The sequence below is a fragment of the Leopardus geoffroyi genome, chromosome A1, assembly GCF_018350155.1.
Source record: "Leopardus geoffroyi isolate Oge1 chromosome A1, O.geoffroyi_Oge1_pat1.0, whole genome shotgun sequence".
Classification (NCBI taxonomy): Eukaryota; Metazoa; Chordata; class Mammalia; order Carnivora; family Felidae; genus Leopardus; species Leopardus geoffroyi.
In genome coordinates this window covers 50,394,066-50,421,073 of record NC_059326.1, presented here as the reverse complement: position 1 = coordinate 50,421,073, position 27,008 = coordinate 50,394,066, and the positions used below count along the sequence as shown (strand labels likewise).

At 36.9% G+C, this 27,008-nt stretch overlaps 2 long non-coding RNA genes across 2 annotated transcripts in view; one reads left to right on the top strand and one right to left on the bottom strand.

The window, feature by feature from the left end:
* The window catches only part of LOC123598795, a 314,546-nt gene that overhangs the window by 192,566 nt on the left and 94,972 nt on the right, over positions 1-27,008 (bottom strand). The window contains exon 2 of the long non-coding RNA XR_006712791.1: positions 14,234-14,282. This is a non-coding gene — a long non-coding RNA (uncharacterized LOC123598795). The remainder of the gene's footprint in view (positions 1-14,233; positions 14,283-27,008) is intronic.
* On the top strand, positions 1,906-8,354 carry LOC123598786. The gene is made up of 2 exons (XR_006712784.1): positions 1,906-2,134; positions 8,059-8,354. It is a non-coding gene; the product is annotated as an uncharacterized LOC123598786 (long non-coding RNA).

Sequence of the window (27,008 nt, the reverse complement as noted above, 5' to 3'; positions counted from 1 at the left end):
TGAAATTAAAAAGGGTCACTCTGACTCTGAGGGTATGGTCCCTCACCAATACCAAGCGGAAGACTTGGGTGTACACTAGGCCCTTCCTTCTTGGTAGTCCCTGGACTCTAGTTTCTGACCCTAGAGACCCCAAGACCAATAAAAAGGTTTTCTCAGTTTCTAAGAGTCTCACAAACCCCATGAAAATGGGCAAATGCTTTGAAAGGAAAAGCGGCACCAAATGTCTGCTCTCAGCCCCTTGAGTCCTTGCTGACTGGGTAGCCCTCTGAGACTTTCTGACAGATATTTTCCTTTAATTTTGTCTATATTTTCTGGGTAGTCTCTCTGAGAGAGTAGGTTTATAACAAGCTAGCTTATAATGTTAATATCCCCAGAATTAGTGAACTGAGCAATAAAAAGATTAGTTTCTATTTGTGAAATACCAATCTGGCAAGTCCCTCATCACCTCTTACCCAGCATTTTCACTCAGAAATGTGTGCTACAAACATATCCACAGGTACACACAAAGATACATACACACATGTATATGTGAGTACACCGACCGTGCCCACACAACACTAATGTGTGCTAATTTTATCTTTGAAGTATCTTACTGATATGTAATACATAAATATGTGTATATGATGTGTTTGTGTATCATAACCCTTTATGGTAAACAATATGTATGTGTCACTGAATGCGTATTTGTGTTTTTCCCATGGCTTGAGTTCTCAGTCAGTGAGAACTGGTGCGCCATATTCTACAGAGGATCCCAGCCAAAATCCTAAGCGTCGCAGCCAAGAGTACTCTATCATTTTACCCAGTGTCGAGTATATTCCACAACAAGTGTTGTTTACTCAGCTGTGGCCTCTTTTCATGCCATTTACTTTGTGTTCTGGCAAACAGCATCAACACTACTGGATATCAAAAGTACGCAAGTGAGAACGCTGGACCTCCTTCAAAGAGAAAGAAGGAAATGCAACAGGCTGGGTGTGAAAAGGGCAAGGTTTATCATGACTCGAGTGGCCTTCTGGAAATGAAAAAGCAGCTCCAGAAGGTGAAGACTAACAGATCATTTGGGATTTATGAAAGTCCTCTGACAGAAGGAGGGACATCATAAAAATCACTGCAGCCTGGGACAGCTGACCAAATATGTTACGGAATGTATCTGGAAGAAAACAGGACAGCAGACAAGTTATGATTTCAGAGGATGTTCAAAGAAAGGAATAAGGATTGCTAAAATATGAAACAAGAATACATCTCCACAGAGAGTAGGCTTCAAAGCCTCTTCCGGGCTCTGTAGCGTGCAGTTGGCTGCTGCTTCTATTGAACTCAGGCTTCTCTGTATCCCAATTCCTCGCAGAGGCTGTGTACGCAGGTGTCTACTCTAGCAGGGGATGGCTTCAATAAAAACGGTAATCCTTAAAAAGAACCACGAGCACTTAAAATGTCTATATTAGCAAATACCAAGACATATTTTAAGTAAAAAAATAATTTTTACAGAAAAATAGATATGGTATGATCTCATATTCTTTTAAAATCCTAGAACTATATATAGGTGTATTTATCTCTTCCTCTTTGCCTATATGATATGAAAAAGTTCTAGCATATGTGCTAAATTTTAACAATGGTTACATCTAGAGAAGGAAGTGAATGGAGGTAAGGTAAAAAGTTAAAATAATACTATATTTTTACTTTATTTGTAAGTATTGTTTGAATATGTTTAACAAATTTGTATTTAAATATAGAAATGCATAGAATAAAAAGGTATCATCTCTATTGTGACTGATGTATACCATATGGAACTATTTAATATTAACGTACATTTCACTTTAATAATCTATCATGATCCTAATCTTAGAATAAAACTCAAGAATTTTATAATAACAATTTGTATCATTTTATTTGCTTCCATGGAATTGACAACATATGGCAAAGGGCCTACTTTTCAGAATATTAAGGATACATTATTGTTCCGCTTGGACTTCAGCTCTTATCACTGGAAACCTGCTTTTTGGTCTGAATTTCTGAAGAACCAGAGAATCCTTAGAGAGAGAAAGAGACAGACCAAAACATGGAAAAATAAAATCTATGCTCTACTGAAGAGAACATTTTTTGTTTGGTTAAATAATCTACAGGATTTTGTGCTAGAAAAGTAAGTAAAAAATACATTATTAATATATTACAGAATTATCCTGCCCTGTGTCATATTAGCCAGTGAAAAAAATCTTTCTCTGTTTGTGTCTAAAAAGCCACTTTCTCCAAACATGAGTTTAGATAAACATTTTATATTTGTTTCTCTTTTTTCTGGTCACAGTGTGAGAATGCGGGCAAATGCAATTTCTCTTCAGTCTCAAAAACAGAAAAGAAGAAAAGTGGTTTCTAAAATGCAGTATGTGCACAGTGGTAATAACCAAATGTCAACAGCTAGAAAAGTATATTGTCTCTTTAAATCAGCAACATTACAAAAGAAAGTTCATTTATTTCTTTGAAGTCATAAGGAAACTGATGGTGACATGAGATATTTCCTCAACCAAAACAAAATAAAAATTAGATATTAAAAACCACTGAATATCAAAAGTTAATTATTTCATTTCATGCATTACAATTTACTCTCCCAGACTTAATGATGGGCTCCCTATTTGCTGAGTGAATGTTTAACTAGAAATATTCAGAGCCTTGAGATTTCTCATTAATCATAATCATCATTTCATGCCCCTCAACCCTATCCTCCAAAATAACTGTTCAGTGGTTAAAAATCCTTATCAAAATACCAACAACAGTTTTCAAAGAGCTGGAAAAATCTTAAAATTTGTATAGAACCACAAATGACCCCAAATCGCCAAAGCAATCTTTAAAAAAAAAAAAAAAAGCAAATCTGGAGGCATCACAATTCTGGACTTCAAGTTACATTATAAAGCTATAGTAATCAGAACAGTATGGTACTGGCACAAAAACAGACACACAGATCATGGAATAGCATAGAAAATACAGGGAAAAAAACACAATTATATGGTCAATTTATCTGTGACAAATCAGGAAAGAATATCCGATGGAAAAAAGTGTCTTCAACAAATGGTGCTGGGAAAACTGGACAGCAACATGCAAAAGAATGAAACTGGACCACTTCCTTACACCATACACAGAAATAAATTCAAAATGGATTAAAAACCTGAAACCATAAAAATCCTAGAGGAGAACAGAGGCAATAACTTCTTTGACATTGGCCATAGCAACTTCTTTCTAGATTTATCTCCTGAGATACGGGAAACAAAAGCAAAAATAAACTATTGAAACTATATCAAAATAAAAAGCTTCTACAAAGTGAAGGAAACAATCAACAAAACTAAAAGGCAACCTATGGAATGGGAGAAAATATTTGTAAATGACATATCCAGTAGAGAGTTAGTGTGCAAATATATATATAAATAACTTATAAAACTCAACAACAAAAAGTCCAAGTAATCCAATTTAAAAAATGAACAGATGAACAAATATTTCTCCAAAGACATACACATGACCAACAGATACATGAAAAGATGCCCATCATCACTTATTACCAGAGAAACTCAAAACTACAATGATATATCACCTCACACTTGTCAGAATGGCTAAAATTAAAAACACAGGAAAGAACAGTTGTTGGTGAGGATGTAGAGAAAAAGGAATCCTTGTGCACTGTTGGTGGGAATGCAAACTGTTCCACTGTGTAAAACAGTATGGCGTATCCTCAAAAACTTAAAAATAGAAGTACCCTAAGACCCAGAAGTTGCACTACTGGGTATTTACCCAAATGAAAAAACACTAATTCAAAGGGATATGTGCACCCCTATGTTTATAGCAGCATTACTGACAATAGCCAAGATATGGAAGCAACCCAAGTGTCCATCAATTGATGAATGGATAAAAAGGATGCCATTAAAAAAGAAAAAAAAAAAAAAATATATATATATATATATATAATGGAATATTATGCAGCCATTAAAAAGAATGAAATCTTGCCATTTGCAATGAAATGGATTCCAAAAAAATATTAAGCAAAAGCATCAACTAATAATTGCTAAAATCAAACACAAATTGTATATATACATATATGCAAAATATAAATTTATACACTTATATATGTGCTACACATTTTAAATAAAGTTACTAACAAATAATGTAAATTATTATAAGGATTTACTATTTTCAACAAAAAGTGTTAGCAATAATTTTTTTAAATAACAAAGTTGGTGGAGAAGTAGTATGATTGCCACTCTAATATACTCTGACAATATTATAAGTTTTCATAGGCTTTCTGGAAAATAGTGAATCAGTTGTGTTAAACTTTGAAATTTTCTGAGCTTTGAACCATAAGTCACCTTTTAAAAACTTATTCTAAAATACAAAGAAAAGAACAATGTAAGTACCAAATTTCATTTCTTAATAATTTATAAAAATAAAAAAACATATATTTATTATCAGGGAAATGTCTAATAAAACAAAAAACACACATAGTATATTATAAACTTTTACATGATAGTGTCACAAAATTTTAATAAAGTGGGAAAATGCTCACTATGTTTTACTGTGAAGAAAGCAAGATACATATCTATTATATAACTATTTATTATATATATAGTGTTATTACCCAAATAGAATTTTCTGTACTACATCTCTTCACTAAACTGTAAGTCATTGGAGGACAGCGTGCTTGTAGACACAGACACATACACATTATTCAGTCTTTCTCAAATGTGTAGCACATTGTCCATGATCAGGACATGTTTTTTAATCACTTGAATAAACCAGGCCAACAAGTATATATACATACTTAAAGGATTAAAAGAAATTTATCAAAGGGTTAACAATTGTACGACATGGATGTTTTTCCTCTTTCCGGATTTTTACAATAAGCATTCATTTTATAAAATATTAAAGAAACAATTACTAACTGAAAAGATATTTCCTAGCCAACTGTAAAAATTAGAGAAATTTGGGGCACCTAGGTGGCTCAGTCAGTCGTGTCCGACTCTTGATTTCAGCTCAGGTCATGATCTCACAGTTTTGTGAGTTTGAGCCCCATGTCAGGCTCTGTGCTGGCAGCAGGGAGCCTGCTTGAGATTCTCTGGCTCTCCCTCTCTCTCTGCCCCTCCCTCACTCACGCTGTCTGTTTCTCTCTCAAAATAATTAAATGAACTTAAACAAAAAACTAATTTGTTAAAAAAAAAAATAGAGAAATTTGAGCAGACTGCTTTCTCTTGAATGTGAAATTGATTTTGTTTTTTATGTGTCTGGGCAGTGTGTAAAAGAAAGGCTACATAGTCTCATTGTGTTTGGGCAGCACCAACAGACAGAAGATGAGTATGTTCAGTCACAATTCCTTGTTTTAGGGCCAAAAGAAAGCTGTTGAATAACAACAGACCCACAAAGGGAAGCAAACTAACAAACACTGGGTAGAACAGATAATCCTCAGGTTGAATCCAAGGCTCCCTGACTAACATGACTGTTGCTCATTCACAAAGAGGAACTTGAGTATTAGTTGGGATAATGTGGTGTGTCAGAAAAGAATTAAGTCAGGAGGCAAGTTTTCATGCCACTCTGCTACAATCTGTGATTTTTGCAAAGGATTCAGTTTGTAACCTTGGTTCCCTCTCCCCCACCCTACCCCCGCAAAACAGCTTAAACAGAGCCCAAATCTCTTGAAATATCTTCCAGCTACCCTATAGATTTGTTACAACACGTGAGTTCCTTAATAAGCCTGTTAGGCTGAAATATTCACATCCAAAATACAGCAGCTGCTCAAAATGCATTGTTTTTAAAAGCCTTCCAATGAGGTAACATGATGCCTTCACAAGCCAATGCATATTTTATGGATGGTACTGTGTATTGTTTTTGTACTAATATTAATTTAATGAGCACTTCTGTTTGTTACAGATTGGCTAATACATTTTTTATTTCCTATAGTTTGGGTCAAGCCCTTAAGTAATTGGCCTCTAGACAATTTCACATTCAAGGCACAGTTCTTTAATGGAGATCTAAATAAAGTGTGGTATTAAACAGTCTGCTTATGAAAGAAAACTTCTAATCTGATATCTGCGTCAGATGATGTACCCTGGAGGGTTGCCATCTGGTTCATGTATTTTTAATAATTTCAAGATTAGGTCGCTATAGTTCAGATCTACAGCGTTCTCTATTTTATTTGGTTGTGAGTTAAAATGAGTCACTGTAAAACTGGAAGAAGCAACTTCCTATGATTGAAAGGGATGTGGGGTAAAATCCCCAATCTACTTGTAATGTCTTTAAAAAGAGTGTTTACATTTCAAATCTGAGCTTCATTGGAAATCAACACAAAGTGATAAACCTTTCTTTTAAGAATTTACTTGTGAAATTTTACAATATTGGGGCGGTTTTGATTGAAAACATTAGTTTAAAAATACTTAAAATTTATTTTAATGTTTATTTTTAAAAATAAGGAAAAGTTGACAGGCCCCAAGTAATATTGCTGCTCCTCCTAAGAAACTATATGAAGGAATAGCAAAGCTTCTTAGTGAGGCACACTGGATACTGCTGTATCTCTTTTTAGATCACTGGACCAGTATTTCACTAAAGGACAATGAAAAGTCATCCCAACTGACTTAGAGAATTAAGGCTGCTGACAAAATAATTCACTCCCAGAGAGAAAACTATACCAGGGAAAATACAGAGAGTATCTTTTTGTCATCTTTTCATTTGTTTTCTGGATAGAAATAGCAATTTTTTTGTTTATATTTTAAATTTCCTCCTCTCCCCAGAATATCTCCTCTTAATTCTTTATAATTGGTAGTAACAAATCATATTTTGTGCTCGTGCAGTTGGAATTTGGAAATTTTCTGACACGATATGTTGACTGAAATTGGTAGGTATATTATAATTTGACATATTACCAATTTAAAAATTAAAAATTGTATTTAAAAATCCTACATATTACTTTTTACTATATTTTAGTGTTCTTATTGAAGACATACATTTTCATTTCTACACTAAAGAACACAGAATGAAGTTAAAGGAGAAATGTGAAAACATTTCTACATCCATCCCTCAGAGAAAATCACTTAACAGTGATTAATGTTAATACATTATCTTCCATTTATATATATGTTATATATATAATTAAAATAAAATGCTTTTAATAGACTCTACTGTAGAGCAATTTTGTTCAGTTAACATTAACTATTCTTTAATGTCATTTCAAATGACCATGTTAAATGGTATCCCATTGACACAATTTATTTAGCTCTCTGTTGCTGCATATTTATGATGCTTTCAGTTGTGCACTCTTACTAATATTTTAACAGAAATATTTATTCAACTTTCTGAATGGATGCTTAATATAAATCTTAAAAGGGGAAAACAATGGGCCCAACAGACCCTTGTTACATATTACTAAATTATTTTCCATACAGATTCTACTAATTTACACTGACTAGCAATATAAATCTCACCCCTATCTCATCAGCATTAAGGATACTATTTGCTTTAAGTAGGCTCCACCTCCAGCAAGGAGCCCAAAGCAGGGCTCGAACTCATAACCCTGAGATCAAGACCTGACCTGAGATCAAGAGTCAGACACTCAATCAAGTGAGCCACCCAGGAACTCCAGCATTAATCAAACTATTATCTTTTAAAATGTACGTTAGTTTGGTGCTTGAAAAATTATTTTATGAATTAGTATTACCACTGAGCTTCAACATATTCCCACATGTCTGTCCAAGTATATTTATTCTTCTATAAGTTTTTTGTTCATGCCCTTTTCTTAGTCTTTAGGAAATTTGCTTTCTTGTGTTTGTCTTTTCTTTACCTAAGGGTATTCACCTTTTTCTGTACTGCTTAAGGTGGAAAAAAATAAAAACAATACCAATTCTTTACAATTCTGTAAAGAATACAAAGGAAGGGTATGGAGAGGCTTCATACTGTCCCTGGATTTAAAACTTGGGCAATTCTGTGTGGTTCAAAGCTTATGCTCTATTTAACAGAGAGCAGGAAAAGGAAGCTAGAAGGAATTCAGAAGTAAAAATTATGTATTTAAGATGTTTTTTATAACATTCTTTTATTTTACAGATAAAGTCAGGCACATAAAAGCTGGTTAATGGCAAGACCAAGACTAAAGACTGAAACTCAGGCCATTGGACCTCTGCTTACTATTAAACCACATTTAGAAAGACAGAATCTTCTAGATCCCTTTGGCACTGTGCCTCAGGCCTCTCCCAGTCAACAGCCAGAGAACATTGTTCATTTGGGATAGAGAGGAAAAGGATGTTGAATCCATGGAGTGGAGAACACTGCCAAACTGCCATTTTTTCCTCTCTTCTTTCTTTGGGTGTAAGACTTCATTGACATGAAAGGTATAAATAATGTCCTGAGAGATTCTGGTTGATTTTGTCTTAGGGCTTAAGATTTGGCCAACTTACTGCTAACTGCATCAGGAGGCAGCGTGACCAAAACAGATTTGAATGGAATCCTGTCGAAAGTGGCGATGATACAAAGCTTATTAAAAAGATTTTGGCAAGGAGCACCTGGGTGGCTCAGTTGGTTGAGCTTCAGCAGTTCATGAGTTTGAGACCTGCATCCGGCTCACTGCTTTCAGTGCTGAAGCTGTCAGCTCTGAGCTGACTTGGGATCCTCTGTCCCCCGCCTCTCTCTTCCCCTCCCCAACTTGGGCTCTCACTAAAATAATAAAAATAAAAATTGGTAAAATCTTAATGAACTTTAAATTCTAAAGTGCTGATATTTAAAAGGAGTACTTAATAGCAGAAAGATAAATTATACAGGGCACCTGGGTGGCTCAGTCAGTTAAGCATCATTATCTCACTGCTTGTGGGTTTGAGACCTGCCTTGGGCTCTGTGCTGACAGCTCAGAGCCTGGAGCCTGCTTCGAATTCTGTGCCTCCTTTCCCTCTGCCCCTCCCCTACCCACACTCTCTCTTTCTCTCAAAAATAAAATAAACATTTTAAATTTTGAAAAAAAAAAGATAAATTACAATAACTGAATCAAGGGCACAATCAGAAAATGCCTGCTCTGGAAACTCATCCAGTTCTCGACTATTCCTGTTTTGGATAAATCCAATTGTGGTTTCCAAATCCACTGGTGTTCTTATGAGTCTGTGTTTCTTCTTGCACAAAGATAGCTACTAGGTTCTGTTATGTGTTTCAATTCAAATCATTTGGACCACTATGTGTAGAAGAGTTCTGAGCCAACAGTGGAAAACATCAGAGCTACAATGATCATTAGGCCATGTCTGCCATCTGTCCAGGAGAGAAGAGCCATAGCTACACATTTGTCATATCTCTGTGCCATCGTCAATAATCAGCAAAAGGCGTGATGGAAATGGTGTTGGTGGGCACAGAAAGAGTAGAACAACCCATTTCCCTGCACTGTGGGTGGAGTACACTTAATTACACACCTTATCCTCGATCCTGTTCAGGGACACCTTACAGAAAAATAAAAGTCATCTTGGAGCTTCCTGCCCATGAATGTAGGACTTATTTTTAAATCTCCTTTAGAAGAAGTACAATTTCTAATTTAACTTCTCAGTTGTCTCCTTTATAGATTTATACTGAAACTATCCTCCAACATTTTGTACAAATGATGCAGAAAAGGTTTTTCTCTCCAGTTCAGTGAGTTGAACTGACAGGAACAATCAGCATAGATATAATTACAGCAGTTAATTCATGCCAGTTACCAGAAGCACTAATAGTTTATAGTTATAAACTGTTGACTATTACTATCTGTTCAATGAAACAAAAATAAAACTGCAAAATAAGAGTTACATCTCTCAAGAAAAGTAACTTGTAAATGAAATATAAATATAACCCTGAAATAACTTCCACATTTATCAAGAAAAAGTAATTTATACTTTTTAAAATATGCAATTTACTAATAGCTCCTATAATCACAGTAATTCTCACATGAGCAGAGAGCACATGCTCATAACTTTGTAGCTGGCAGTTCACTGAACCAATCTTTTTTGTTGTTGCTGCTGCAATTTACATCCTGATTTTAACACTCATATATTCTAAAAAGAAATGAGTGAATAAATTGAGTTTTATTCTTTAAAGTATCTTCATATTCAACTCATGTATCCCTTTTGAAGTAAAATCCATCCATATATTAATATTTCCAGCACACATACTAAAATTTTCAAGGCATGTGTCAGACCCCTGGAAGAAAAGAATTCACCATGGTGCCCATAAAAATGGCTCCTGAATCCATTCAAACAGACCTCTTTGAGTTTCAAATATACATTTCCAACCTTCTGGTAGACCCTACAACAACGCCTAAGGTCCCCATTTTTATTCAAGTATCACCAACCACAGTTAGCCAGAAAAGGTCTGTTTTTCATTCTTCCCTTCCCCATTTATCGCACATGTGGTAAGTCATCAAGTCCTTTTCCATAATATTATTATACCCTTTATTCCTCTCATTCCTATAAAGAATCACAACACTAACCACCAAATCAGGAGACTGAATCCAGTCACCAGCCCCAGCCTACACCCCGTAGAGTACAAAATGCAGACAACAAGTAATAGTATATAAAACCCTGCTAGGCTGCCCTTAGCATCTCAGTTTAAAGACTCCAAGTCCAAGTTGTCTCATGAAGCAGCTCTCATCATCCACTGTCATATCTGGTGAGCCTGCTAAGCTCAGAGGTCAGGGGTGGGAGCAGATGGTAGAGATCGCAGGGTTACTGTCCTTCCTTTTCTTTCATTTATACACAGTGATGAGAAATTTTAAATGGCAAGGCATTTCCTCAACACCAGTGGTGCCTCTTTGGGAAAACCTGAAAACTTGTGAGTACATACTTTCCTCCCACCACCAACCTCCATCCTTAACACAAGTGTTGGAAAGACAGTGCTCAACAGAAGGTTTCAAGAGGGAGCCCCCCACACACACCATTTTTAGTCCTAAGTGAAAAATGCTATTTGTCACACCTTGCATCCAGATATTGTGAAATACATCCACATAATCCCATAAAATGAACCAAGGCTCCTTGGAATGAAAGGGAAATAGCAGTTTCATGGACTGAGACAGTAAATATACAAGATGAGCCTGGAGCATTTTATGGTGACAGAGAGTAAGAAAGTGCCCTCCCCCCAAATAATAATAATCACAAAGATGGAGATGTGTCAGAGGAACACAGGCAGGCATCAGACATGCGGAGACAAGAGGCGACCAGATGCACAGATTCATGAGACCACATCTGATGTGCAGATCTATGAAATGATGTGGGCATACAACCTCCAGTGAGCTAACCTGATGCCTGCTTGTCTGGAATAAGACGGGTACACACACCTGCTGCAGGAACCGTCCTGAAAGTTGTTGGGACACCACCGCTGCTAAGTCAGTTTTAACTACAAAAGGCACAGAGAAGAAACAGAGGCTTTCATTCTACATTGACCTAAGCTTTTGACTTGGAGTGAAAGCTCAGAGTAATAGTAGTGGTGGACTGGATTCTTGTTTGTTCTGTTAAAAAAGTGATCTGCTTAGGACTGACTTTGTGTACAATAGTCTCAGTAACAGCTGATGTGGGAATGTAGGTACAATACATACAGAGGTGATTTATAAACCCCCATTTCCCGAACCTTAATCCGGCCCTTCCGGCCTTCTATACCATACATGATTCTGACCTCAGCAGTAAACTATTTCATTATACAAGATTCCCTGAGAAACCCAAAGCAAATAGGCACCCATATGTGCATGCTCTGTCTTGAATAAACAACAGATCTAATAGTAACAAGAATAATTGTATTAGGTTTCTAAAAATTTCATGAGGAAATGAGTCTCTGGTTCTTAACTAGATGAGTTTGCATCCTCCAATGATGTTTCAGTTCTTGTATCATTTTTTGACAAGATTATGATTTTTTTTTACACTTAAAAAGGTAGGGCACAATTCAGACTGTAGAGAGTGATATTCAGGGGCACCCTGAATATTTCATGTCATTGAACCAAAGAAAAGACATAACCTCAAACCAAATATATATTTTGCATGCAGGCAAAATTTGGCCCTGCCTGATCTCCTAATACCTTGTTGGAGTCCATTTATTGATACATTGTCTACGGCTGGTTTCATACTACCACTGCAAAGCTGAGCAGTCACAACAGAGATAGCATGGTCCACAGCCAAACATATTTACTACGACCTGGTCCTTTACAGAAAAAATTTTCCATCCTCTGATGCAGAGAACAAGATGCAAGTATGCTACTATCGAGAAGATTCAAAGTGTTGTTCTGTGATTGTTTTCCTTTTCATTCCTGATTTTTTTCATAATCAATATTAAAAAAATATTCTACCATGTCTCAGTTAAGCTATTAGTAAAGCAAGAGCAAGGTCATTTCTCTAAATTGGGACCAGAAAGTTGAAGGATAAGCGGGGTCCCTGGAGGCTATAATGGAGACAGCAAATAATCCCAAGGTGATGGTGAAAGCCTCAGAGGGCAGCTCCACCATGAGATTCTCCTCCAGTGCCAACCTCCACAGTCAGTGTTTATTTTTTCTTATTTTTTTCAAACAACAAAGATGTATTTATTTATTTATTTCCTTTGTTTTTCACTTTATTAATTAGTTGTGATGGGGTAAAATTAACATATAATAAAATTCACTAATTTTATGTGTACAGCCTTAAATGTGCATGGTGTCAAGACCACCACCATCGTAATATCAAACATTTCCATCACCCCAAAAAGTTCACTCATATTCGTTTGTCATCAATCCCTTCCTCCGCTTCCTGGCCTTGGTGACCAGTGATGTGCCTTCTGTCATTAAACCTTCACCTTTTCTAATTTTTCATATAAAGGGACTCGTAAAATATAGAGCTTTTTAAAATAAGAATTGCGTATGTTTAAGTTGTACAACATGATGAGCATACACACATACACAGTGAAATGATTACTGCAAAGTGAAATGAGCCAGACACAGAAATCTCACTTCTATGTGGAATCTAAAAAAGTTGAATACAGAGAAGCAGAGAGTAGAACCATGGTTACCAGAGAAAGGAGAGGTAGAGGAAATGGGGAGATGTTGGTCAAAGTTGCAGTTACACAGGATGAGTTAAGTGTACAAATTAAATATACAGCGTGATGACTATAGTTAATAATACTTATTAAATATTGAAAATTTGCTAAGACAGTAGATTCCAGATGTTCTCATAACACACAAAAAAATAGTAACAAAGTCAGCAAATGGCATGTTAATCAGCTTGACTGTATTTCACTATGTAAAAGGTAGTGTTTCTTTAGTCTTCCTGCATTTTTATGTTATTATTTACAGTATATTTGTAACCTACTTATAAAAAATTAAGTTTACAATAATCAAACACATAAAATCGAGTTGTTTTGACAGAAGACTGTAGGGGGCACCTGGTGGCTCAGTTGGTTGAACTTCAGACTTGATTCTAGCTCAGGTCACGATCCCAAATCACGGAATCAAGCCCCACTGCTTGAGATTCTCTCTATCTCTCCCTCTGCCCTTCCCCTGCTCTCTCAATTACTTTATCTCACTCTCTTTTATCATCTCTCTCTCAAAATCAAAAAAATTAGAATGTTAAAAATAAACAAAAGAAGACTGTAGAGGAGATCTAAAATCACACGATATCCTTTCACTAAGAATCATATTCCCAGTTGACCACATGTTCAGAACAAGCTCTATCTTCAAACCGCTGTTGCTAAGACTATGTTAACATAATCAGGACACCGTCTGCCAGACGGTAATAGTATTTACAATCTTAGATTCTGTTCTAAAACATGAATGGCCTTCCTGTGTGTTCAGTAGGGCTAGCTCTCATTTGTGTTCCTTATTCACTCACTCGTTCATTCAACAAACATTCACTGATCCTTCCCTGTTCAGAGCACATCTACAGCACAAGGCAAGCTCTTTCTGAAATTTTTCCCAGGGCATGTGGTGGGCTCCGATGCAAGTGCAGAAGTTTTCCAAGTATACACAAGATAAAACTATTTACAAAGTGCTGGTTTTGTCGATCTTGAAGAGCTCCGAGAAAATCCCCCATGTTCTCTGCCATTTAAAAATGAGCTTAGAAAGTAGAGCAACCATGAGCAATCAAAAAAAAAAAAAAAAAAGGAAAATAGTAGATACTTGACATAGAAAGCTGCTTCCATTTTTGAGAGGGATATTAGAGACAAGAAAAAGGTCTCAGTGAGGAATGCAGAAGAAGTAGGCATTGGCTAAAGGGACACAAAATATTAGACAAGTTAATGAGAAAACAGTAATGTATCTACTCACTGTGCTTGTGGAAGCATTATACAGACAGTATGAGCTTTTGCTGCATCTCCTAGAAAAGAGGGAGAAATAAATCAGTAAACAAAGACTCTGCCAGCCAAGTATCACCATTCCTTCAACACCTATGAATAAGAGCATCATCATTGCTGTTCTAAAGTGAATTGGCCCCCAACTGATCATTTTCTCCAGAGCCTTGCTTATTCATCCTGGGAATAGCTTTGACTCAGGTGCCCTAACCTGGAGGTGGGTAGTCTGCAGGGTGGCTGAGACCCTCTGGGGCAAACAAGATGATGTTGTTTCTCGAAATGTTCAGTTGACATTTAATAATTCTAAAATGAAATATTTATATTTCACTTTTTAAATCCTGGTGAAATTGAACATGAAAGTCCTTTGCTATGGAAGCAGAACGCATTTGGATGTGCTACGCTAAGGTCCTCAACTACATTCAGCTTTGTAGGGAAAAAGAATCATGAAGTTAGTGAGAGTAAGACCTGGTGTCCCCAAGGTAATCAAGAGAGACAAAGAAAATTGTGACCAGAGTGAATGCTTTTATAAGGAAAGAAAGAGGAATGAATGGCCCTGAAATCATAAAAGCTGATTATTTGTTTAGATAAAAGAAAAGAACTCCAAGTAGATTAATTTTATTTCCTTATTGTTATAACCCATACTTAGCTTTCTATTCAAAGCTTCCAAGTCTATACTTGATCTATAGAATCAAATACATTTAAAGTTAAGTGGTTAGCTTGAATGTAAAATTAGTCACCATGTAATTACTGAAAAGACACGTTCATAACTACAAAAGAAACTACAAAACTCTCTAAAACTCTTTCCATGTTGAGAAAACGTTTATTTCTTCCAGGTTATCATTTTTTTCAAACTGCTCTCAGGGTTGCTAGATTTTTGTGGAGATTTTCATAAGCAAAGCAAGATTTCAAATGGTTTTGTGAAATTCTGTAATTTGCTACAGGATATATTTCTGATTTGTTCCTTTCTCTTTTTCTGCCTCCAAATTACATTTTCATTTAGCCTGTGTTGCTCTGCAGTTTACCCCCAAAGCAAGTGATGAGTGAACCATTTGTTTAGTAAATATTTATTGAATAGCTAGCCACCAACGTAGGGCCTGACAAATTGTGCTCAATTAAAAAAAACACTGAATGCAACTTGAATATGTGTCTATTCTGAGGTCACCTTGTAGCCTTTTGGGGATTCGAAGTATACAAAATTCAGGTTTTGACTTTGGGTCTAGAAAATAGAAAAAATCATGAAAGTGGTATAGAAAATTATCACATAAATTCAGAGAAGGCAAAACACTTTGGCTGGACATCAGAGAAGCACTCTGATAAAGGAGGCCTCTGAGCTCCAGTTAAAGAGATGTTTAGAATTTAGGTCCGTGGAGATACTGGCTAAGGCCATGAGGGGCTGAGGGGACATGGAAAAGCACAGAGCTGTGAAATGTGTATAGACAGCTCAGTTTCCAGCTGGAGACTAAGAACTACACACTGAGACTGAAGGAAGGAATAACATAAAGGCAGAAGAGAAAACTATCAACTCAGTACTCAGCTAAGCATGTCTCTGTCCTGCAACTAGACGGTGTTGAGCACCCACCAGATCCAAGAACTGGTTATGCACAGACAAGTGAAACAAAATTTCTGCCCTTGAGCTTCTCACAGTTCACTGGTGGAGATCTACACATAATTGAATGGTTTCAGTGTAAGTACTATAATAACAGCAGGCACAGCGATGGAGCAGCTGACTCTGGAGAGGAAAGTCAAGGAAGGCTTCCTGGGAAGACAGAAAGGAAATTCAACCTTGAAGGATAAAAAAGCAGCTATCAGGACAGGAAGGAGGCATGGGTCAGGGAGGCCCTTTGGAGTCAGGCAAGGAGCCACACGTGCAGGCTGTGAAGTGAGGTTTTTTTTACCATTACATTTCAACACACTCCTCCAACATGATTATTAATTACAGACCCACTTAAATTTTACTTTATTAGCACTAACTTTGGGAATAGGATATTAAATTTTCATTCACTCAACAAATATTTATTGAGCCAAGCTTCTCCCCCAAGTGTTCTCCACTCTTCTAATTCCTACCCTTTGGCTTTTCTCATGTAGTTTTCTCTGCCTGGCATGTCAGTTTTCACCGTCTTTACTCACCAAACCTCTATTCACCCACAAAGGCCATCTATCCAAAGACCATCATTTTAATGAAGCCTGTGCTAATATCTCAAACAAATTCCTCCCACCTCTTTTAAGTACTCAACACACTTTCTTTGTACTACCTTATTACACCTACCCTACTTGTCTTATGGAATTATGTTTATACCATAATTTTTATAAGAACAAATACTGTGTTTGTTACTCTTTTAATCCTATACAAGACTAGAACAATGCTTTGCAGCACTAACTTTTGCTGAAATTAGCTGGCAAGACTGTTCCAAGAATAAATCACATACATGGGTGGGTCAGTATTGCCCCATTTCCAGACACACACACACACACGTATATACAGATCCTTACATAAATGTCTACTGACTTCTGTAAAACCATATCTATCTTCAGCAAAATTTCTTGTAGTATTTGTATTACTGTTCTCCAAGTTATTTATCTGTAAAATAGAGAATGCTAGAGAAATGAAACCTTGGAAACCATGTTAGAAGGCGGGGGGGGGTGTGGCGGGTAGGCAATGCTATACAATTCCAACTGCATGACATTATAGAAAACAAAAAAATATAGTGGAAAAAAAGTAGTTCAGAGGTTCCATGGTTTGTGCATAGAATGTGAACTTTGAAAAGGAAAAAGAGATTACTTTTAGGGATGATGAATGTGTTCTAAATCTTGACTTTGGTGGTAATTGCATTCATGTATTTATCAAAACTCATGTACTCTATTCTTAAAATGTGTGTATTTTACAACATACATACACTTACGCCTCAATAAAGCTATTTTTAAAATACATATTATACTAAAAAAAACTTCAGCTTTCAGCCAGGTCCCCTGAAAACCAAATATTTTTGTATGTTATATAGATTTTAACAAATTAAGAAATTATAACTTTGATGAGGAAAGATTATATCAGATAACAATTATGCAGAAACAATCCACAGACTCACAAATAAAATAGTAAATATTTAATTGAAGCTGGAACTCTTCCATTATATTTTTCAATTTTGCTGAAAATCCATATTCTTAAGATGGGACAAAAAGTTCAGCCATGACTTAAGGGAGATAATGGAAAGAGGCGAGAATCATTGCAGCAACCCCTTTGGGGAATTAGGTACAAGATAAAAAGAGTGGGGCTGGGAATATTTATATATCAAGAAACTTTCAGCTCCTAAAAAAATAATGGGAACAGAAGAAACAAGGAAAGAAAGGCTAGTGGTCAGGAAACCAGAAAATTTGATCACTGGAATTTAAATTACCCTGAAGTTGACGTCATTTCTGCAGTCCTAAATTCGTGGTGAAAGAACAGACATTTGAGGGAGGGTATAGGCAGCACAGTTAAACAGTGGGGCAGTGATAAAACTGACACACAGGAAATGACTTCAGGATATTAGAAATGCAAATACGCAAGGGAAGGAAGCTCTGGTGCTCCAAGCCATAAAGGTCAGATATTACTCAGGAATATTCTAATATTAGTCTCCAGTTAAAATTCTATTTTCAAATCTCATTACCAAGGAACTCCACAGTACATCCATTTTCTGTTGTCTAGAATTTCATTATCGTGAATGTTCTATTCTCAGTCAAGAGATACTGGAAAGCAAAGTCATCTCTAGTTCAACCAGGAGTTGCTGTGAATTAAGAAGCAGAAAAAAAAAATCTTCATAATCATCTACTCAGTTTTAAGGGTACCATTAAGTATGCAACTCACCCTTTCTTAGTCACAAAGTCTTATGTGTGTGTTGGAAGACTGGATAGGTTTCCCTGAGCAAGCAACTGAGACAGGCCTAGAGTTTAAAGTCAATTGTTTACTAGTATTTCTGCTAAGAAGTCCTGCTTTCTTGTCCCTCCTTGCCCACTCCCCCATTTCATTCAGTAACCTTCTCTAGAAGTCTCTAAAATACCAAAATGCAACACTGTCAAGACCCAGCTCTTTTCTTCATTTGAAGTTTAATTTCTCACTTGTCATATTTACTTCTGTTAACCAACTTCCACTAGGTCTAAGACTGAATCAAAGAGAAGGGAGGGAGGGGCACCTGGGTGGCTCAGTTGGTTAATCATCCCATTCTTGATTTGGGCTCAGATCATGACCTCTCGATTGAGAGATTGAGCTCTATGTTAGGCCCTACACTGCTGAGCGTGGAGCCTGCTTGGGATTCTCTCTCTTCCTCAAATAAGCATTAAAAAAAAGATAAAGAAGAGAAAGGTTGGCTATGGTAGAATAAGCCTTGCACTTGGAACCATACACTTGGTTGAAGTTCCACAGACTTCTGAACAAATTGATATAAATATACATCCCACACATATTCACAGCACCCTGTACATGCATTAAGTATAATTCCACTTACTATAATGTAATTATCTCTTTATTTGTCCTCCCACTCCCCAAGACTGTAAGTTCTCTTAAGGTAGTGATTGTCTCTTCCTACCCAGAAGAATGTCTGGCATGACTGTGAAATAGACAAGTCATTTCACTTCTCTGAGTTTCATTTTCCCATGTACAAATTATAACAAAAAAAAAAAAAAAGTAGCTTCTTTTGGGATTGTCAGTTTTAAGTGATATATACAAATATAATTTTTAAAAAACATCATAAAGTAGAAAGCTATATGGCATCTCTTCATTACTTACATTAATCCAACAATTAAAAACAACTTACTCTATCGCAGAATAGCTCATTACAGTGAGTACCGCTGTAATGAAATTCTATGTACAAGAAAATAATTTCAAGCTTTTATTGATAGTCTGCGTATCTAAGCAATAGGTAAGTAGATAAATACAGAAAAAATATAGATTTTGGATGATGCCTTCAAATTTGGAATAACAGAAATTGTCTGGCAGTAAGATACAAAAGAGGAAGTTGGCATTTATTTGTAGTCCCATGCTTCTGAAACCTGGGAATAAAAGCCAAATACTAGGGGCGCCTGGGTGGCGCAGTCGGTTAAGCGTCTGACTTCAGCCAGGTCACGATCTCACGGTCCGTGAGTTTGAGCCCCGCGTCAGGCTCTGGGCTGATGGCTCATGATGGCTCAGAGCCTGGAGCCTGTTTCCGATTCTGTGTCTCCCTCTCTCTCTCTGACCCTCCCCCGTTCATGCTCTGTCTCTCTCTGTCCCAAAAATAAATAAACGTTGAAAAAAAAATTTAAAAAAAAAAAAGCCAAATACTAAATACACACTTCCCAAAATACTATCAGGCCTTTTTTTTTTACATGTCCCCCAAAACACTATCAGGCTTTCTTTTCTAAAGACACATGGTGAAGTATTGAATATCTTACAGAGTGTTGCATATAAATACAGCCATCATTTCATTCATTCGTTCTTCCTTACAGTACATCCACTCAACCAATAACAAAGAATATCCATCCATCTGATAAATAATGCATTCTATAAATATGTTTTGAGCATCCACCAGGTGCCAAGTTGCCAGTGGGAAAAAAAAAATGACAGGTGAGACATAATCTGTGCTTAAAGCACTTGCAAGTAGTAGGGGGAAAAGAAATTCATGAATTTGTGTGCACAGGAGCCATGCTATTTATTTTAGTATTTAGTATTCTGCAATGTACCTTGCTGTAGAGAATTTTTAATATTTATTATAATGCCTTATTTGCAAGTGCAGAACTTTTCTCTGACCAGATCATAAAAATATTCTTAATGTAGACCTTCAGCGTTACATAAACAGTTGTTTTCTTCGACAAATAGTTCCATCAAAAAGTATACGTCTGAAGGTGCCTGGGTGGCTCAGTCGGTCAAGCATCCAACACTTGATTTCAGCTCAGGTCACGATCTCACCATTTGTGGGATTGAGCCTCGCACCAGGCTCTGAACTGACAGTGCAGAGCCTGATTGGGATTCTCTCTCCACACCCCTTCCTCTGCCCCTCCCAGCTCTCTCTTTCTCTCTGCCCCTCTCTCTCAAAATAAATAAACTCTAAAAAAAAAGAAAAGTAAATGTCTGAAAGAGGTTTTTATCTGTTCCTTAAGTCATTAGCCAATTATATGAAAAACAGTGGATATATTTTGTAAATGATTCAAGGATGAAAATATGTACATATTTTATTGCCATATGTAAAGTATTTCAGAGTTATTAAGGGATGCTAGACAGGAAGAACAAGTGTTTCTAGTGAGTTACGGTAAATTACCATGACTTGTTCGACTTTGTAGAACCACGTCTAGCATACTGCAGACACAGAATATTGAATGAATGAATGAATGCATGAATGAATGAGGAATGCTGGAATGGTGGCAGCCAAGATTTATAAGGGGAACTAAGTGAAATGGAAAAGATATTAATATCAGTCTCATTAGTCATATTTTCTCTTGGGGCCCACTGCTTCTCATCTCATCTATAGAAGTATAGCAATATGAAATATATTGGACTCTGGAGCTCACATCCAAACTACTCCAACTGTGTAAGTAATATAACCCTTTGAGATTTCATTTATAAAATGAGGATAAAAATATGTAATGTGTGAAAACATCTATCACACTTAGTTATGACACACAATTACTGTTCTATACATTTTCATTGATATTTTAGAAACAATTTTGGGGGCGTACAAAATTATGCTACTGTGCTAAAGCAATAATGTGCTAACACTCAATGTGAAGTCAATCATCCTGTGGTTGTTTTATATCATTAATAATATTTCCAGACATGTAGCTGTAGAACAGAATGTCCTCTGCTTCCCTCTCTCAAGTCAGGTAACTGCTCCCAAGTTCTCTTGATGGCACTGGCAGACATGATGAGATATGAGGGATGTGTAAAGCTACTCTTGGCTCAAAACACCTCCTCTATCAGTCTACCTTGGAGACTAGAAATGCCACCTTTGGAAGTACTTGTTTGGATTAAAACACTGCAGTCGCTGATCAAAAAGGATTTAAATAATATAACAGAAAGTGAATTTAGAATAATAGTCATAAAATTAATCGCCGGGCTTGAAAACAGTATACAGGACAGCAGAGAATCCCTTGCTACAGAGATCAAGGGACTAAGGAACAGTCATGAGGAGCTGAAAAACGCTTTAAATGAAATGCAAAACAAAATGGAAACCACCACAGCTCGGATTGAAGAGGCAGAGGAGAGAATAGGTGAACTAGAAGATAAAGTTATGGAAAAAGAGGAAGCTGAGAGAAAGAGAGATAAAAAAATCCAGGAGTATGAGGGGAAAATTAGAGAACTAAGTGATACACTAAAAAGAAATAATATACGCATAATTGGTATCCCAGAGGAGGAAGAGAGAGGGAAAGGTGCTGAAGGGGTACTTGAAGAAATAATAGCTGAGAACTTCCCTGAACTGGGGAAGGAAAAAGGCATTGAAATCCAAGAGGCACAGAGAACTCCCTTCAGACGGAACTTGAATCGATCTTCTGCAAGACATATCATAGTGAAACTGGCAAAATACAAGGATAAAGAGAAAATTCTGAAAGCAGCAAGGGGTAAACGTGCCCTCACATATAAAGGGAGACCTATAAGACTCGTGACTGATCTCTCTTTTGAAACTTGGCAGGCCAGAAAGAATTGGCACGAGATTTTCAGTGTGCTAGACAGAAAAAATATGCAGCCGAGAATCCTTTATCCAGCAAGTCTGTCATTTAGAATAGAAGGAGAGATAAAGGTCTTCCCAAACAAACAAAAACTGAAGGAATTTGTCACCACTAAACCAGCCCTACAAGAGATCCTAAGGGGGACCCTGTGAGACAAAATACCAGAGACATCACTACAAGCATAAAACATACAGACATCACAATGACTCTAAACCCGTATCTTTCTATAATAACACTGAATGTAAATGGATTAAATGCGCCAACCAAAAGACATAGGGTATCAGAATGGATAAAAAAACAAGACCCATCTATTTGCTGTCTACAAGAGACTCATTTTAGACCTGAGGACACCTTTAGATTGAGAGTGAGGGGATGGAGAACTATTTATCATGCTACTGGAAGCCAAAAGAAAGCTGGAGTAGCCATACTTATATCAGACAAACTAGACTTTAAATTAAAGGCTGTAACAAGAGATGAAGAAGGACATTATATAATAGTTACAGGGTCTATCCATCAGGAAGAGCTAACAATTATAAATGTCTATGCGCCGAATACCGGAGCCCCCAAATATATAAAACAACTACTCATAAACATAAGCAACCTTACTGATAAGAATGCAGGGGACTTTAACACCCCACTTACAGAAATGGATAGATCATCTAGACACACGATCAATAAAGAAACAAGGGCCCTGAATGAGACATTGGATCAGATGGACTTGACAAATATATTTACAACTCTGCATCCCAAAGCAACAGAATATACTTTCTTCTCGAGTGCACATGGAACATTCTCCAAGATAGATCATATACTGGGTCACAAAACAGCCCTCCATAAGTTTACCAGAATTGAAATTATACCATGCATACTTTCAGACCACAATGCTATGAAGCTTGAAATCAACCACAGAAAAAAGTCTGGAAAACCTCCAAAAGCATGGAGGTTAAAGAACACCCTACTAACGAATGAGTGGGTCAACCAGGCAATTAGAGAAGAAATTAAAAAATATATGGAAACAAACGAAAATGAAAATACAACAATCCAAACGCTTTGGGACGCAGCGAAGGCAGTCCTGAGAGGAAAATACATTGCAATCCAGGCCTATCTCAAGAAACAAGAAAAATCCCAAATACAAAATCTAACAGCACACCTAAAGGAAATAGAAGCAGAACAGCAAAGGCAGCCTAAACCCAGCAGAAGAAGAGAAATAATAAAGATCAGAGCAGAAATAAACAATATAGAGTCTAAAAAAACTGTAGAGCAGATCAACGAAACCAAGAGTTGGTTTTTTGAAAAAATAAACAAAATTGACAAACCTCTAGCCAGGCTTCTCAAAAAGAAAAGGGAGATGACCCAAATAGATAAAATCATGAATGAAAAGGGAATTATTACAACCAATCCCTCAGAGATACAAACAATTATCAGGGAATACTATGAAAAATTATATGCCAACAAATTGGACAACCTGGAAGAAATGGACAAATTCCTGAACACCCACACTCTTCCAAAACTCAATCAGGAGGAAATAGAAAGCTTGAACAGACCCATCACCAGCGAAGAAATTGAATCGGTTATCAAAAATCTCCCAACAAATAAGAGTCCAGGACCAGATGGCTTCCCAGGGGAGTTCTACCAGACGTTTAAAGCAGAGATAATACCTATCCTTCTCAAGCTATTCCAAGAAATAGAAAGGGAAGGAAAACTTCCAGACTCATTCTATGAAGCCAGTATTACTTTGATCCCTAAACCAGACAGAGACCCAGTAAAAAAAGAGAACTACCGGCCAATATCCCTGATGAATATGGATGCAAAAATTCTCAATAAGATACTAGCAAATCGAATTCAACGGCATATAAAAGGAATTATTCACCATGATCAAGTGGGATTCATTCCTGGGATGCAGGGCTGGTTCAACATTCGCAAATCAATCAACGTGATACATCACATTAACAAAAAAAAAGATAAGAACCATATGATCCTGTCAATCGATGCAGAAAAGGCCTTCGACAAAATCCAGCACCCTTTCTTAATAAAAACCCTTGAGAAAGTCGGGATAGAAGGAACATACTTAAAGATCATAAAAGCCATTTATGAAAAGCCCACAGCTAACATCATCCTCAACGGGGAAAAACTGAGAGCTTTTTCCCTGAGATCAGGAACACGACAGGGATGCCCACTCTCACCACTGTTGTTTAACATAGTGCTGGAAGTTCTAGCATCAGCAATCAGACAACAAAAGGAAATCAAAGGCATCAAAATTGACAAAGATGAAGTCAAGCTTTCACTTTTTGCAGATGACATGATATTATACATGGAAAATCCGATAGACTCCACCAAAAGTCTGCTAGAATTGATACATGAATTCAGCAAAGTTGCAGGATACAAAATCAATGTACAGAAATCAGTTGCATTCTTATACACTAACAATGAAGCAACAGAAAGACAAATACAGAAACTGATCCCATTCACAATTGCACCAAGAAGCATAAAATACCTAGGAATAAATCTAACCAAAGATGTAAAGGATCTGTATGCTGAAAACTATAGAAAGCTTATGAAGGAAATTGAAGAAGATTTAAAGAAATGGAAAGACATTCCCTGCTCATGGATTGGAAAAATAAATATTGTCAAAATGTCAATACTACCCAAAGCTATCTACACATTCAATGCAATCCCAATCAAAATTGCACCAGCATTCTTCTCGAAACTAGAACAAGCAATCCTAAAATTCATATGGAACCACAAAAGGCCCCGAATAGCCAAAGGAATTTTGAAAAAGAAGACCAAAGCAGGAGGCATCACAATCCCAGACTTTAGCCTCTACTACAAAGCTGTCATCATCAAGACAGCATGGTATTGGCACAAAAACAGACACATAGACCAATGGAATAGAATAGAAACCCCAGAACTAGACCCACAAACGTATGGCCAACTCATCTTTGACAAAGCAGGAAAGAACATCCGATGGAAAAAAGACAGCCTCTTTAACAAATGGTGCTGGGAGAACTGGACAGCAACATGCAGAAGGTTGAAACTAGACCACTTTCTCACACCATTCACAAAAATAAACTCAAAATGGATAAAGGACCTGAATGTGAGACAGGAAACCATCAAAACCTTAGAGGAGAAAGCAGGAAAAGACCTCTCTGACCTCAGCCATAGCAATCTCTTACTCGACACATCCCCAAAGGCAAGGGAATTAAAAGCAAAAGTGAATTACTGGGACCTTATGAAGATAAAAAGCTTCTGCACAGCAAAGGAAACAACCAACAAAACTAAAAGGCAACCAACGGAATGGGAAAAGATATTTGCAAATGACATATCGGACAAAGGGCTAGTATCCAGAATCTATAAAGAGCTCACCAAACTCCACACCCGAAAAACAAATAACCCAGTGAAGAAATGGGCAGAAAACATGAATAGACACTTCTCTAAAGAAGACATCCGGATGGCCAACAGGCACATGAAAAGATGTTCAGCGTCGCTCCTTATCAGGGAAATACAAATCAAAACCACACTCAGGTATCACCTCACGCCAGTCAGAGTGGCCAAAATGAACAAATCAGGAGACTATAGATGCTGGCGAGGATGTGGAGAAACGGGAACCCTCTTGCACTGTTGGTGGGAATGCAAATTGGTGCAGCCGCTCTGGAAAACAGTGTGGAGGTTCCTCAGAAAATTAAAAATAGACCTACCCTATGACCCAGCAATAGCACTGCTGGGAATTTATCCAAGGGATACAGGAGTACTGATGCATAGGGGCACTTGTACCCCAATGTTCATAGCAGCACTCTCAACAATAGCCAAATTATGGAAAGAGCCTAAATGTCCATCAACTGATGAATGGATAAAGAAATTGTGGTTTATATACACAATGGAATACTACGTGGCAATGAGAAAAAATGAAATATGGCCTTTTGTAGCAACATGGATGGAACTGGAGAGTGTGATGCTAAGTGAAATAAGCCATACAGAGAAAGACAGATACCATATGGTTTCACTCTTATGTGGATCCTGAGAAACGTAACAGGAACCCATGGGGGAGGGGGAGGAAAAAAGAAAGAAAAAAAAAAAGAGGTTAGAGTGGGAGAGAGCCAAAGCACAAGAGACTGTTAAAAACTGAGAACAAACTGAGGGTTGATGGGGGGTGGGAGGGAGGAGAGGGTGGGTGATGGGTATTGAGGAGGGCATCTTTTGGGATGAGCACTGGGTGTTTTATGGAAACCAATTTGGACAATAAATTTCATATATTATAAAAAAAATAAATAAATAAAATAAAAATAAATAAATAAATAAAACACTGCAGTCAAAGATTATCACCAAAGGTCAATCCTTGACTTCCAATCCTGTGGAAGGTCTTCCAATCCTTGACTTCCACATAACTGTGTCTGTGCCTTAACCCAACTCTCCTGCTTGAACAAATGACAAAGATAAAATATTAACAGATAAAAAGAATGAGACAAAATTAGGCTCAGAATCAGTGGATCAAATATAAAACAAAAACAGTAGACCTTAAATCCAAGCTCCATGGACTCCTGGACAGGAAGTAGGTGATAGTAAAGAAGACTGAGTTTCTGGGGGGTTATGGGCTAAAAGATCTCTATATAAGACGGGACAAGACTCATGCGAACTACTTACAACTAAAACTCCATAAAACTCACCTTCGTGAGGAGAGGCTGACCATTCGTCAACCTGGAGCAATTACTTTACTAGAAGTTCTGAACCTCAGGAGGTAGAGTGACAAAGATACAGCCTCAAAACCAGAAACTGAGAGAAGCCAATTGCTAGTTCTGTGACTGGATTCTCAACGTTCACAATATCAGCATGGAAAAAAAATTGAAAGCAACAGAAAACTTGTTAAATACAAAAGGAGAAAGAGGGGAAAAAGTACAATCCAACCTCACACTAGGTACATAAATTTCAGAGGCCCAGAGACCTAAATTAAAAGGAAAAATTAAAACTTCAAGAGTATAAACTATCTCAATGGATCTGGAATAGTGTTGCACAAAAATGAATAAGTGAAATAGGTTGGGTCAAGATATATTTTGAAAGTAGAATCAATAGGTCTTGAAAATATGGGG